The sequence below is a fragment of the Lissotriton vulgaris genome, chromosome 7, assembly GCF_964263255.1.
Source record: "Lissotriton vulgaris chromosome 7, aLisVul1.2, whole genome shotgun sequence".
In the NCBI taxonomy this organism is placed as follows: domain Eukaryota; kingdom Metazoa; phylum Chordata; class Amphibia; order Caudata; family Salamandridae; genus Lissotriton; species Lissotriton vulgaris.
This window is the reverse complement of record NC_141695.1, coordinates 718,737,060-718,749,206: the sequence shown is the minus strand read 5'-3', so window position 1 is coordinate 718,749,206 and position 12,147 is coordinate 718,737,060. Positions and strand designations below refer to the sequence as shown.

The 12,147-nt window shown below is 41.8% G+C and overlaps 1 protein-coding gene across 2 annotated transcripts in view; it reads right to left on the bottom strand.

Moving 5' to 3' along the window:
• The window catches only part of ARSG (arylsulfatase G), a 2,325,381-nt gene that overhangs the window by 1,674,691 nt on the left and 638,543 nt on the right, over positions 1–12,147 (bottom strand). For both annotated transcript variants that reach the window (XM_086930959.1, XM_086930958.1), the window contains one exon: positions 5,579–5,674. The gene's annotated coding sequence lies outside the window, so the exon portion shown is untranslated. The remainder of the gene's footprint in view (positions 1–5,578; positions 5,675–12,147) is intronic.

Below are 12,147 nucleotides of genomic sequence, written 5' to 3'. Positions count from 1 at the left end.
GACTGCCAGTTGATTGAAGCCATTCTCAAAATGTACCATGCCATTCCAGGCGACTACATATGTGGTTTAAAAAATTCTGCTGACAGCAGAAAAACCCTGTGATACTTGAACCATTCATAAATGTCAAGACTTCAGTTTCCATAACACCCTCACTAGCAGTGCCTCGATAAATAGGAAGCCCACTATTCTGGCTTTACTATGTCCATGGGTGAGTATTCGCGATCACATCTTTTGAAGCAGCTTCACCACTACCTCTTTATTGATCATAATAAGGCCAAAAAACTTTGTTCATGCCTCTAGTCACTGTGCTGTGCTGTATAGAATCTTGTGTAAGGTACCCAACACACGGGCTGCATGGTCTTATTCAGGATCAAAGATCTAGATGTCTCATATATGCTCCGGCCAAATGTGCTACTGGATAACTCAGTCAGAAAACATATCTTGGCGATAGAAGAGATTTTTCCAAAGACATACACTTGGAAAGGACAGTCAGAAAACGCCTGATTTTCAAGGAGCCACCAGCTTGTTTCAACCACTCGCAAGCAAAACCAATCCAGCTTGGAAGGATTTTAAAATTCCTTACTAGTTTATGGAAAAAACTGAGATTTTAATCTCCAGGGATGGAAGGAGAGAATCTCCATTTATAATTAGTGTTCTTGCTGATAAGAATTATAATGCATATGGTCGGATTTACCCGTGCATTACAAAAACAGAAGAGTGTTGACCCCAAACATTTGCCAAGTATCTCTTTTGCTAACCATGAGACCTTTTATATCAGTTACTCCCCTGTCTGTGAAGGAGCGCTAGGATTTGACGTCTGTTCCTATCAGCAGGTATCACCATCGTCAGGCTGGGACTTTGTGTGCATCATTTTAAGTTCAGGTCTTTGACAACTGGACCCGTGAAAGTGGAGGTTCCCTATTGGACTAAGTACACCGCAGACGTATCCAGCACGGGTGTGACTAATTTTCAAAAAATACTTCAGAGGGGAGAGCATTCTTAAAACCAAAGGTCTGCGTCTTCCGGCTTCAGGGCACGAAAACACTTCCAAGAGCATACACATGGATGACTTGTGTTAGCTATTTATTGTGCTAAGTAGTAATCTACTTGATTGACATTGTACCTGTACTCTCCCCATCTGACTACCTCCACTCATCCGTGACTGGTGAGGTCAGCTGTGCTCATTAAAGTATCTTAATCTTGTGATAACCTCCTAATCCTACCAGACAAAAAAAGTCTCAAGAAAACAAAAGAAAAATATAGAAATTAACAAAAACCTCTGTTTCAGCAGCCACGAAAGAGACGAACAGCAAAGAGAATGAGAACGGGCCTCCTTCGATCCAAAGACTGTAATTGGGAAAAACTCTTCAGGTGCTGTTTTATTCGTTTCACTATGTTACCAGTGGCGCATGTCCAATCCAGTGTGTCTCCTCCCAAGGCATGACAAATACCACTGGGAGGAAATAGAACAATTATACAAACTTCTCCCTGAGGCATATCACAGATGTGGTAGAGAGCAGGTGCAAAAAGGAACAAGCATTTGGGAGAGTTTGAACGATTGGCATACCTTTTATTTATGCATTTTGAAAACCTGCAAGCAGTGCGTAAACATGCACTTTGTACTTATAGTCCTTGCTTACCAGAAGCAAGGCTGGCAATAAAAGAGGTGCAGTTACTGCCAGCCTTTTTCTAGCAAGAGGAATTCGAAGAAGCAATAGCCCTCCCAGCAGTCTGGTTAATCACAGGAGTTTAGACATTTTGTTTTAAAAATAAGTTTATGTGCAGTAGCCTCCTTTGGCCACACTTAATTCCAGACTTTTGCCATACTTGACCCTACCACCACCTGTTAACTGCCATCCTATTTTAGCAGCAAAATAATATCATTCTTTAGTAGGGCCTTCTACACTGCTCATGTTTCTATGTGGTGTAAATAAAATGCATTGTTAAAACCCATTTTATTTGTACATAATAAACTGAACTTGAAACAATGAAATTCTGAAGCGTATGGAAAGGGAAGAGTGGGGAGAAGGTGAGGAGAGTGTAGTATATAAATACCACAATACAAACGTAGTGGAAGAATTTCTTTAATAGTTGCAGGAAACAGTTCAGTCTTGTCCAGCAGCTACAACGATACTGCTGGCACACACTCCAATTTAGAATACATAGAATTCTCATATGCAATCAATCTACATTCTAAATAGTAATCAAAACTAAAGAAGGTGATATAGAACACATCCCCCTCTTTACAATAACAACAAACTATAAAGTAATACTGATAACACATTCCCCTCTTTACAACAATAAGGAATATAATAATTAATAAAATGATACTAAGTACGTAAATATATCTACTAACCGTAATGCCACCTAAAAGGAAGAAAAAATAATAATAATAATACTGCATGTATGTGTATGTATAAATTGTTTTGTAACGCGCACTGTTACTTGGGAGTATCCTGGCGCGATGGGAAAGGCAAAGATGGACGGACAAGGATCATCTTATGTTCTGCTGCTAAACAGGTGAGTTTTTAAATTTTTCTTAAATTGGGCAACAGATTGGCTGGACCGCAAATGGAAGGGGAGAGCATTCCAGGCTCGAGCCGCAACCACTACAATGGACTGTCCACCTAGTCTGGTTCGCTTGAACCGGGGAAGGGTCATTTTAAATAGCGAGGATGACCTAAGTACTCTTATAGGGGCATAGAGAGTGAATCTTCTTTAGATAGACCGGACCTTGGTCACGAATGGTTCTGAACGCAAGTACTAAAGCTTTGAAAAGAATGCGTTGAGGTACTGGGAGCCAGTGGAGGCTGGACATATGAGACCGAACGCTCTGCCATCTAGGAACGTTAAAAAGAAGACGAACCGCGGCATTCTGAATGACCAACAGACGTTTGATCAGATAAGCCGGAATGCCACTGAACAGGGAGTTCGCATAGTCCAGCCTTGCTAAAATGAGTGCTCGGGCAACAGTCTCCCTGGCCTCTCTAGGGAGCAATGGAAAAAATTTCCTGAGCATTCTCAAGGTAGCGAAACAAGTCCCAGTTAATTTTTTTATATGGTCCTCAAATCTTAAAACCTTCCCGAACCAAATCCCAAGATTTTTCGCCGGGCCACCCATTTCCTTGGGGCATGGGATATTCGGGGGCCACAGTGAGTTTTTAAAACTGAGAGGGAAGGAACCATAAAAGAGGACCTCCGATTTATCCTCGTTGCATTTTAACTGGGCCAAGGTTAGCCATCGAAAAACTGAGGATTGGTAGAGATGGACCTTTGCGGTGTCCAGATGATCGTCAGGCCAGGTGAAGAGTAGCTGCGTGTCATCAGCATACCCTATAATCTTAGCCCCATACTGTTCCGCAAGATATACCAAGGGGGTAATGTAAATGTTGAACAGCAGGGGGCTAGGAGTAGATTCTTGTGGGACCCCCGTAAGGAGTGGTTTTGGATCAGAGGCATGAGGTGGCATCCAGACCATTTGTGTCCTGCCCGAAAGAAATGAGGACAACCAGGCCAGGGCATTGCCACCCACGCCGATGGTGGATAGCCTGGCAGTGAGGAGCGCATGGGGAACGGTATCGAAGGCGGCAGAGAGATCCAATAAAATCAGGACAGCTCTGCCGCCGCCGTCCAGACACTCCCGAATCGACTCCGTCACCTCCACCAAAGCTGTCTCCGTACTATATGATGCCCTGAAGCCTGATTGGGCTGGATGCAGAGCATTGGAGGTCTCTACAAAACTTTCTAATTGTCGAAAGACTATTTTTTCACAGATTTATGTCAGTGCAGGCAGAAGGGAAATGGGCGGTAGTTTCCGGGGACAGGGGCATCAAGACCTGGCTTCTTCAGAAGCGGCAGAAGCTTTGCCTGTTTCCATTCAGCAGAAACCACTGCAGAGGAAAGAGAAAGGTTCACGATGTGGGTGACATCCCTACAGACAGTACTGGCCACCTATGACAGCAGGGCACGGATCGGAGGGAGAGCCTGATTTAAGGGACTCAAGAAGAGGCAAGACATCACACTCTGTCACCAGCGCGAAGTTAGTGAGTTGTTGGGTGTCAGAGAGATGTGGCCTTATGGAAAGGTCCATCCCTGGGCTCTCAGCCAGTGACGCAGAGGTGAGGTCCTGCTGAATTTTTGCTATTTTGGCTATAAAAAAATTAGACAGAACTTCACACCATTCCTCAGAGGATGGAAGAGTGGTGGTTTCTGCAACAGGGGACACGAAACTTTTAACAATAGAGAAAATTTCTCTACTGTTATTTTCCCTTTTGGCGATTCTCCCTGCATAATAGAGCCCTTTAGCAGTTTTTATAGCGGCGTAATCGGTTTTTTGGGCTGTGCGTAGGGCGGCCTTTGCGTCCAAACTATACTCACGCCTCCAGACTCGCTCTAACTTTTTACAGCCCAGTTTTAACTCCCTCAGTTCAGGCGAAAACCAGGGCTGAGAGGGGCTGTGTCGAAACCTGGGTGCGGTAGCATGTTTGGTGGACACATTCGCCGCCTGCAGCACCCACCCATTAAAAACATCAACCGCCTTGTCCAACTCGGGTGTGAGTGTCAGGTGAGTTTTTAATAATTCCTGGCCGAACACAGCCAGGCTAATATACATATAACTTTTACACTACAATAAAATTCTTCAGCCAACCAGGTGAGTGTTTATTCCTTACACATTTCCTATTTACAGAAGTACTTTCATCATTGATATTATTACCTGTTTCAGACAAGGTCTCACTATTGTGATCAAAAACTCTGCGATCATTTACCAACAGTGGATCATCAACTGTATCTGCACAAATATCAGTGGACCATAAATGATCAGTGACAATATCAGATTTACAATTATTCTCTACTTGACATTGTTTACATAAAACACCTCTTTTTAAATTCCATACTTTATCGTTCTAAAGGCGAACCGCATTCTTCAATACTTCAATTACTTTTTCCGGTTCATATAAACAACTAACACCTTTAACAACTTTAGTAGGTTTTTTGATTTTTACCCAATCACCAACTTTAATACAAACCTCTTTGACACAATTACGGTGATCATAATACACTTTACTTTTACTCATATTTTCTGTAAGTTTTTTCTTCACTAACACTGGAGACCACTCCTGAACAGAAGAATCTTTTAACCAATTAGGATTAAATTTACACCCAGGAGATCTACCTCTCATCATGATGAAAGGTGATAACCCTGCTACATCATTTTTTGTTATTCAGTAAGCCCACACAGCTTTCATTACAGCCAGTTTCCAGTCAGTTCCATTTAACATAGCCCTTGAATAGCTCCTTTCAAAACACGGTTAAATCTTTCAACATTTCTGTTTCCACTGGGATTATAGAGTGCTGTGGTTTTATGTTTGAGACCTACTCTCTTAAAATAAGTTTGTGCTGCTCAGGATGTAAATTGTACTACATTGTCACGCAGAAGTTTAACAGGAATGCCTTCTGATAAAAATACCTGATCTAAAAAATCCTAAAACAGTATCAGTATCTGCTTTACTCAAAATCTCCACAACAGACCACTTGGCAAATAAATCCAATAAAACAAGAATAAATTCACAAGACTCACCAACTGGTCCAATAAAATCAAAGGCCACATTTTCCCAAGGCTGGTTAGGAACATTAGTTTCCAACATTGGTGGTCGCAAGGTGCAAAAAATGTTATCTGAGAAGGAACAAACAGAACAATCATTCACAAATGCTTCAATATTTTTATCGATAGAAGGCCACCAAAACGATGTTTTAACATCATTTTTCGTTCTAACACCACCAAAATGTCCTTCATGGCATAGGTTCAAAATTCAATTCCTCATCCCCACAGGGAATCACTTTACAACCCTTAAACACAAAATCATATTCTAAAGATAGTTCATACCTGACCTCCCAAAATGCTTTACACTCCTTAGACAAGGTTTCCTTCTTAGGCCAACCATCAGACATGTGTTTGACAACTTCCAGTAAAACTTTGTCTTCTGATTGTTTTTCCATCCAAGTTTCTAGCTCAAGAGCAGATGGACCAGAATCATGCACCAAAGCCACTTTAAAATCATTCTAAGGATCGTCTTCGCAAATCTCCAAAGGATTGGGAAGTCTCGACAAAAAATCAGCAATTACATTTTCCTTACCAAGTACATAAACAATTTTGTAAACATAATATTTCATCCTCATTGATAACCTAACCTTGCTAACTTTGTGGAGGACGAAGAAATACCTTCAGTAGAAAGTATTTTCATAGTTGGTTTATGGTCACTACGAATAACAATTGGTTTCCCCCAAATAAATGGTCTGAAATAATCTAGGGCTCATGCACAAGCTAATGCTTCTCGTTCTATTATAGGATATTTCTCTTCAGTTGGGGAAATAGATCTTGAAGCAAACAAAATAATTGCCTTTTTACCCTGAGCATCTTTTTGAGAAAGGACAGCTCCTAAACCCTTATTACTGGCATCCACTGTAATGTAAGTGTCTAAATTAGGATCAAAACTGATAAATGAAGAACCTTCTCTAAATATTCTTTAATATACTGAAATTCTTCTTCGCATAGAGAATCCCACCCAAATTTAGCATGTTTAAGTAGTTGTCTGATATTGAATATATTTTCTGTGAAAAATTCAGTATAAATTTTGCACAATATTCTGCCACCCCCATAAAAGACCTTACCTCATCTTTGTTGCTGGGAGAAGGAACATTAACAATAACGCTAATTAAAAGCGGCTTAGGTTTTACACCATCCTCACTAATTATATGACCAAGGTAGTACACACTCCTTTCTCTTAATTCACATTTCCTCAACTCAACAGATAATCCTTTGTCATTTAAAATACCTAAAACTTTATGTAATTTACTATCGTACTCTTCATTTCCACCAAAAACTAAAATGTCATCTTGAAAAAACAACACACAATTTTCCTTCCCAAATAAATTATACATTAGTCTTTGAAATACAGCTGCTGCCGATGCCAACCCAAAAGGCATCCGCTCATATTGGAAACAGCCAAAAGGTGTGACGAAAGCTGTGATTCTTCTGGATTTCTCTGATAACAAAATTTAGTGATACACGCTTGATAGATGAATTGTTGAAAACTACGAAGCCCTTTGAGGTAAGACACCATTTCTGTAATTTCTGGTAAGGGAAAAGGGTCAATGAGTATATTGTTATTAACATGGCGTAAGTCTACACATAGACGAATTTCACCATTTGAACGTCAAGCAACTACAACCAGAGAAATCCAGTCTGTGGACACCACAGGTTCTATTACATTCAGTTCTTTAAGTTTCTCCAGTTCCATTGCAACTTTATCACGTAAAACCATAGGTATCATCCTCATTTTGTGTATTTCTGGTGCAGCATCTTGTTTAAGAACAATCTCTTGTTTAACCATTTACGTGTACCTAGTTGACGGTTGAATACTTGTGGACATTTTTTTTCTATTTCTTTGCCAAAAGAGCTAAAATCGTTTATCACAAGACTTTTTCAGCACTATTTGTATCCAATATGATATGAAGATTATCTTGGTCATGCCAACCTAAAACAGACGGTCCATTTTATGCTACATATAGTTTTCCACGTGCACGCCTTCCCTTGAAAGAGAAAGACAACCATCTATAGCCTGTAATGCCAATTTTCTCTCGTGTATAACTTTCAGGACTTAAATCCGAAGGAGACAGATGTTCGCCTATTTTATCTCTGAATTTACTCCTCCAAACATCCTCATTTACTATTGTGAATGGAGAGCCAGAGTCAGCATAGATATTTATTTTCACTCCACCAATGGACATGTTGCATTCTGGTTTCCCTTTGGTGTTCTTTTCATCAATGTTCAAAACCAGTTTCCTTTCTTGTAAATTAAGAACGCTTCCTTTTCTTACAAACTCTCCATCACTTTCACTACTACTTGAACTTTTGTTCTCGTGAATGCATTTCACTTTAAAATTCTTTTTACGAAAAGACTTTGCAAAATGGCCAATTACACCGCAATATGTACATTTTTGTTTCATAGCTGGACAGGACTTATTTCCGCCAAGTGCTCTTCACTTCCAAAACGGTAACACCTCCATTCAGAATTACTATATTTCTCATTAAAGTTGTTTTTAGATTTGTAATCCATTTTTTTATTTCGTTCAAATTTCCGTGAATTAATTCTACACACACCATTCCGCTTATGTCTGGTTGTTGTAACTCATTTGTGCATTTTCCAGACATTTCAGCTTTGCGTACAATGTTGTCTACATCATCAAGGTGAATCTCCATTTATCCATAACCTCTCTTGGATAGTATTATTATTGCAGTGCATAACTAAATGATCTCTAATAGAATCATCATGGTTAGTGCCAAATTTGCAGTCAATAGCTAACTTCTTTAATTCCGCCACATAATCATCTACAGCTTCATCCTTAAGCTGTTTCCGTAGGAAGAACTTGTATCTTGTCATTCCACTACAGTCTTTAGGAGTAAAGTATTTATCAAGATTTTGTAAGGCGATCAGAAAGACATTAGCATCACCAGTAACAGTACTTTTAGGCATTCTATTCTAAGTTTTTAACCCAATGAGACCTAAAGATAATAAAATAATTATTTTCTTCTGTTTAGGAGACATTTTTTTTTCATCAATTGCTGAAATATAATGATCAAAATACTCTTTCCACTCCACCCACTTCATGGTTGGTTCATGACCAGACACCCAAAAATTATGTGGGGGATTTATCGTGAAATTTTGTTGAGCCATAGCTTAATAAATAAAGCAAAGTCAATTTAAAGTTGTTTAATGCTGCGAGGTTCAATACAATTCTGCCTTTTTTTAAAATAATGTCACTAGCATTGCTTGCATTGCTTGAAGATGCTAAAAAAAAAAATCCCACCTGTTTCCGGTTATATCCTTCAAGCATCTGTAATTGGAATCTTAACGGATCAGTAATAGCTGTGTCAACGTTGTGACATGGCACACGGAATTTTTTTTATAACCAAAATGGCTGCTTTCTAGGGTCAGCGTGAGTGCACACGAGGCTGAATACACAAAACCGAGGCCCCTTTCGATCACGTCACAGTATTCGGAACAGAACACTGAACGGGCAGTGCTTCATGCGTGTCTCTTGAAGTCAAACCATGCCAGTGGTCAGTTCCCAACCGTACAGGTCTTCCTCACTCAGGTGCTCCTAGATTTCTCATGTAAACCTAAGGCATTTACCACTAATCATGCGAGGGTAGCCTTCTTGATCTCTTATTTAGCCGGGGACGCAGCTCAATGGGCAGTGCTGCTTGTGAAGAGGGATGATCCCTTGCTTTATGATTGGGATTCCATCATCCAGGATTTTGAAAGAACATTTAACCGTAGGATGGCCACTCTCTCTGCAGACAAAGACCTAATGGAACTGTGACAGGAGAATATGGATCTCATAGCGTACCTCAACGACTTCTGTCGGCTAGTTGCCGAGACCGACTGGCCTGAGGCCAAACAGGCTGCCATCTTTCATAAGGGTCTTCGAGAAGAAACAAAGGATGTCTTGGCCCAAATTGAACCACAACCTGTGACCTGCGAAGATCTGATCCGATTGTTTCTTCGTTTGGATCATCGCCTCGGTGAGAAAAGGGGAGAAAACAAACGTAGGGAGGGAACCTCCTGGCGTATGGACCAACCAAAGACCTATGACAGTTCGCCTACACACAAACCCGAACCTATGGAAATCGGAGCAGTCCGTCCACTCTTACTCAGGAAGAAAGGGAATACAGGCAAAAGAAAGGCCTTTGTATCTACTGTGGTAAGAAAGGCCACTTCATCAAAGAATGATCCCTGAGAACGAGATGCCCACGCATGGAAGCCCGTAAACAAGTGGCAGCCACCCTTGAGTGTGCGGCGGGTCACAACAGAGCTTGAGGACAGAAGGGAATTCTTCAAGCCCGATCTACATCCCTTCTTTGATGGGGGACAACCCCAATACCAAACAGAACTTTTTTATAGAACTTTCCATATTGGTAAAAAGGGAATGTTGTCCGGTCTCCGCCATGTTGGACTCTGGTGCTACAGGGTGTTTTATGGATAAAGAAATGGCCCTATCCTTAGGATTGGTTATGCAAGAAAAAGACACGCCAGAAATCGTGTTCGGTGTAGACGGGAGGAGTTTAGAAGCCGGACCTATTCGGTTCCAAACGGATGCCATGTAAGTACGCCAAGGTAGTGACCACGTGGAAAGGCTCGCCTTCAATGTAATTCAAGCCCCCCAGTATGGGATAATATTGGGGTTTCCCTGGCTGAAACTGCACAACCCCAGGTGGATTGGGTGGAGAAGACGATACGCTTCACCTCTGTGTTTTGCTCTAACCATTGTGTTCTCACTAAACACAGCCCGTCTCAAGTATTGGCCGAACATCGCCACTGTGGTAGAACACCCAGTCATGCTACCCCAAGAATATCAGGATTTTGCATAAGTATTCAACGATGCCAAGGCTGAGGTAGTCCCACTCCATAGGCAGTATGACTGCCAAATCGAGTTGGTACCAGGGGCGGTCATTCCCACAGGACGGGTGTACGCTTTAACTGAACCAGAGAATAAACACTTACGGACATATCTGGACAAATACCTGGCACTGGGGTTTATTCGCAATTCCATGTCCCCCGCGGCTTCCCCACTGTTTTTTATCCCTAAAGCCAACGGCGAGTTGCGTGCCTGTGTAGACTTCAGGACATTGAACGCCATCACAGTAAAAAACAGGTATCCCGTACCTTTGATCCCGGTGTTATTGGAGCAGGTAAAAAGGGCTGTCATCTACACGCGATTGGATCTCAAAGGGGCATACCATTTGGTGCGGATGTGCAAGGGAGACGAATGGAAGACAGCCTTCAAGACGCGTTACGGCTTTTATGAATTCCTCATCATGCCCTTTGGGTTATGCAACGTGCCTGCTGCTTTCAGTTTTACCTGAATGACGTCCTGCGCGAATTCCTGGATCACTTTGTCGTGGTGTACATCGACAACATTCTTATCTATTCACCCACCATCGAGAGCCATACTTATCATGTGCGTACCATTCTACGCACCCTGCAGAAACATCAGCTATACTGTAAAATCAGTAAGTGCGTGTTTGGAGTTACTACCGTGGAATTTCTAAGAGTGATGTTAACACCGAGGGGACAAGAGGAAAGGAAGATAGCAGCAGTAAAGGACTAGCCCACTCCAGCAAACATCAGAGACATCCAATGTTTTTTAGGCTTTGCCAATTTTTACCGCGGCTTCATCTGCCACTTTTCATCCTTGCCCTCTACCTTAACACGTCTGCTACAGAAGAAGGTTCCCTTTCAATGGACAAAAGAGACACAAAAAGGGTTTGAGGCTTTGAAGGAGGAGTTTATATCCGCTCCAGTCTTGGTGCACGCTGATTCTGATCAACTCTATATCGTGGAGGCGGATGGGTCTGACCACGAGGTGGGAGCAGTGCTGTCGCAACGCCATCCGGACACTGGACAGTTACATACGGTTGCTTATCGGTCAAAAAAGCTCAACGCTGCAGAACATAATTATACGATAGCCGAAAAGGAACTTCTGGCTATTAAAGATGCCTTTCAAGAGTGGCGACATTTCCTTAAAGGAGCTAAACACATTATCACTGTTTACACGGACCACCGCAATCTCCAGTTTATGACGGCAGCACGTCATCTCTCTCCACGTCAACTGAGATGGACATTGTTTTTTGCTGAGTATAACTTTCTGGTTACCTATCGACCAGGAAAAGACAACAAAAAAGCTGACGCGTTAACGCGTCAAACACATACTCAATCGTTGGAGGAACAGACAGAGAAAGCCATCATAGATCCTCAACATGTTCTTTGCACTACCGTAACGGAGCCCTTTCTCAAAAGCGTGGCACAGAAGGTACGTGCCAAAGAATGGAAGGCGTGGTTGGCGAGACATCCAGAGTGGGAGCTCAAAGAAGGCCTACCAGTACGAGGGAAACAGTTTGCTAATCGTGTCATACCTTTCCCAGAGCAGGGCACAATGGAATGGAAAAAAACACAGAGAGTGTTGCACCAATTTTGGTGGCCATCTGTAAGAAGTCACATCGGTAATTGGGTCACGGAATGCATAACATGTAATCAAATTAAGACCTCGCATGCTAGACCAGCAGGATTTCTACCACCGTTGCCA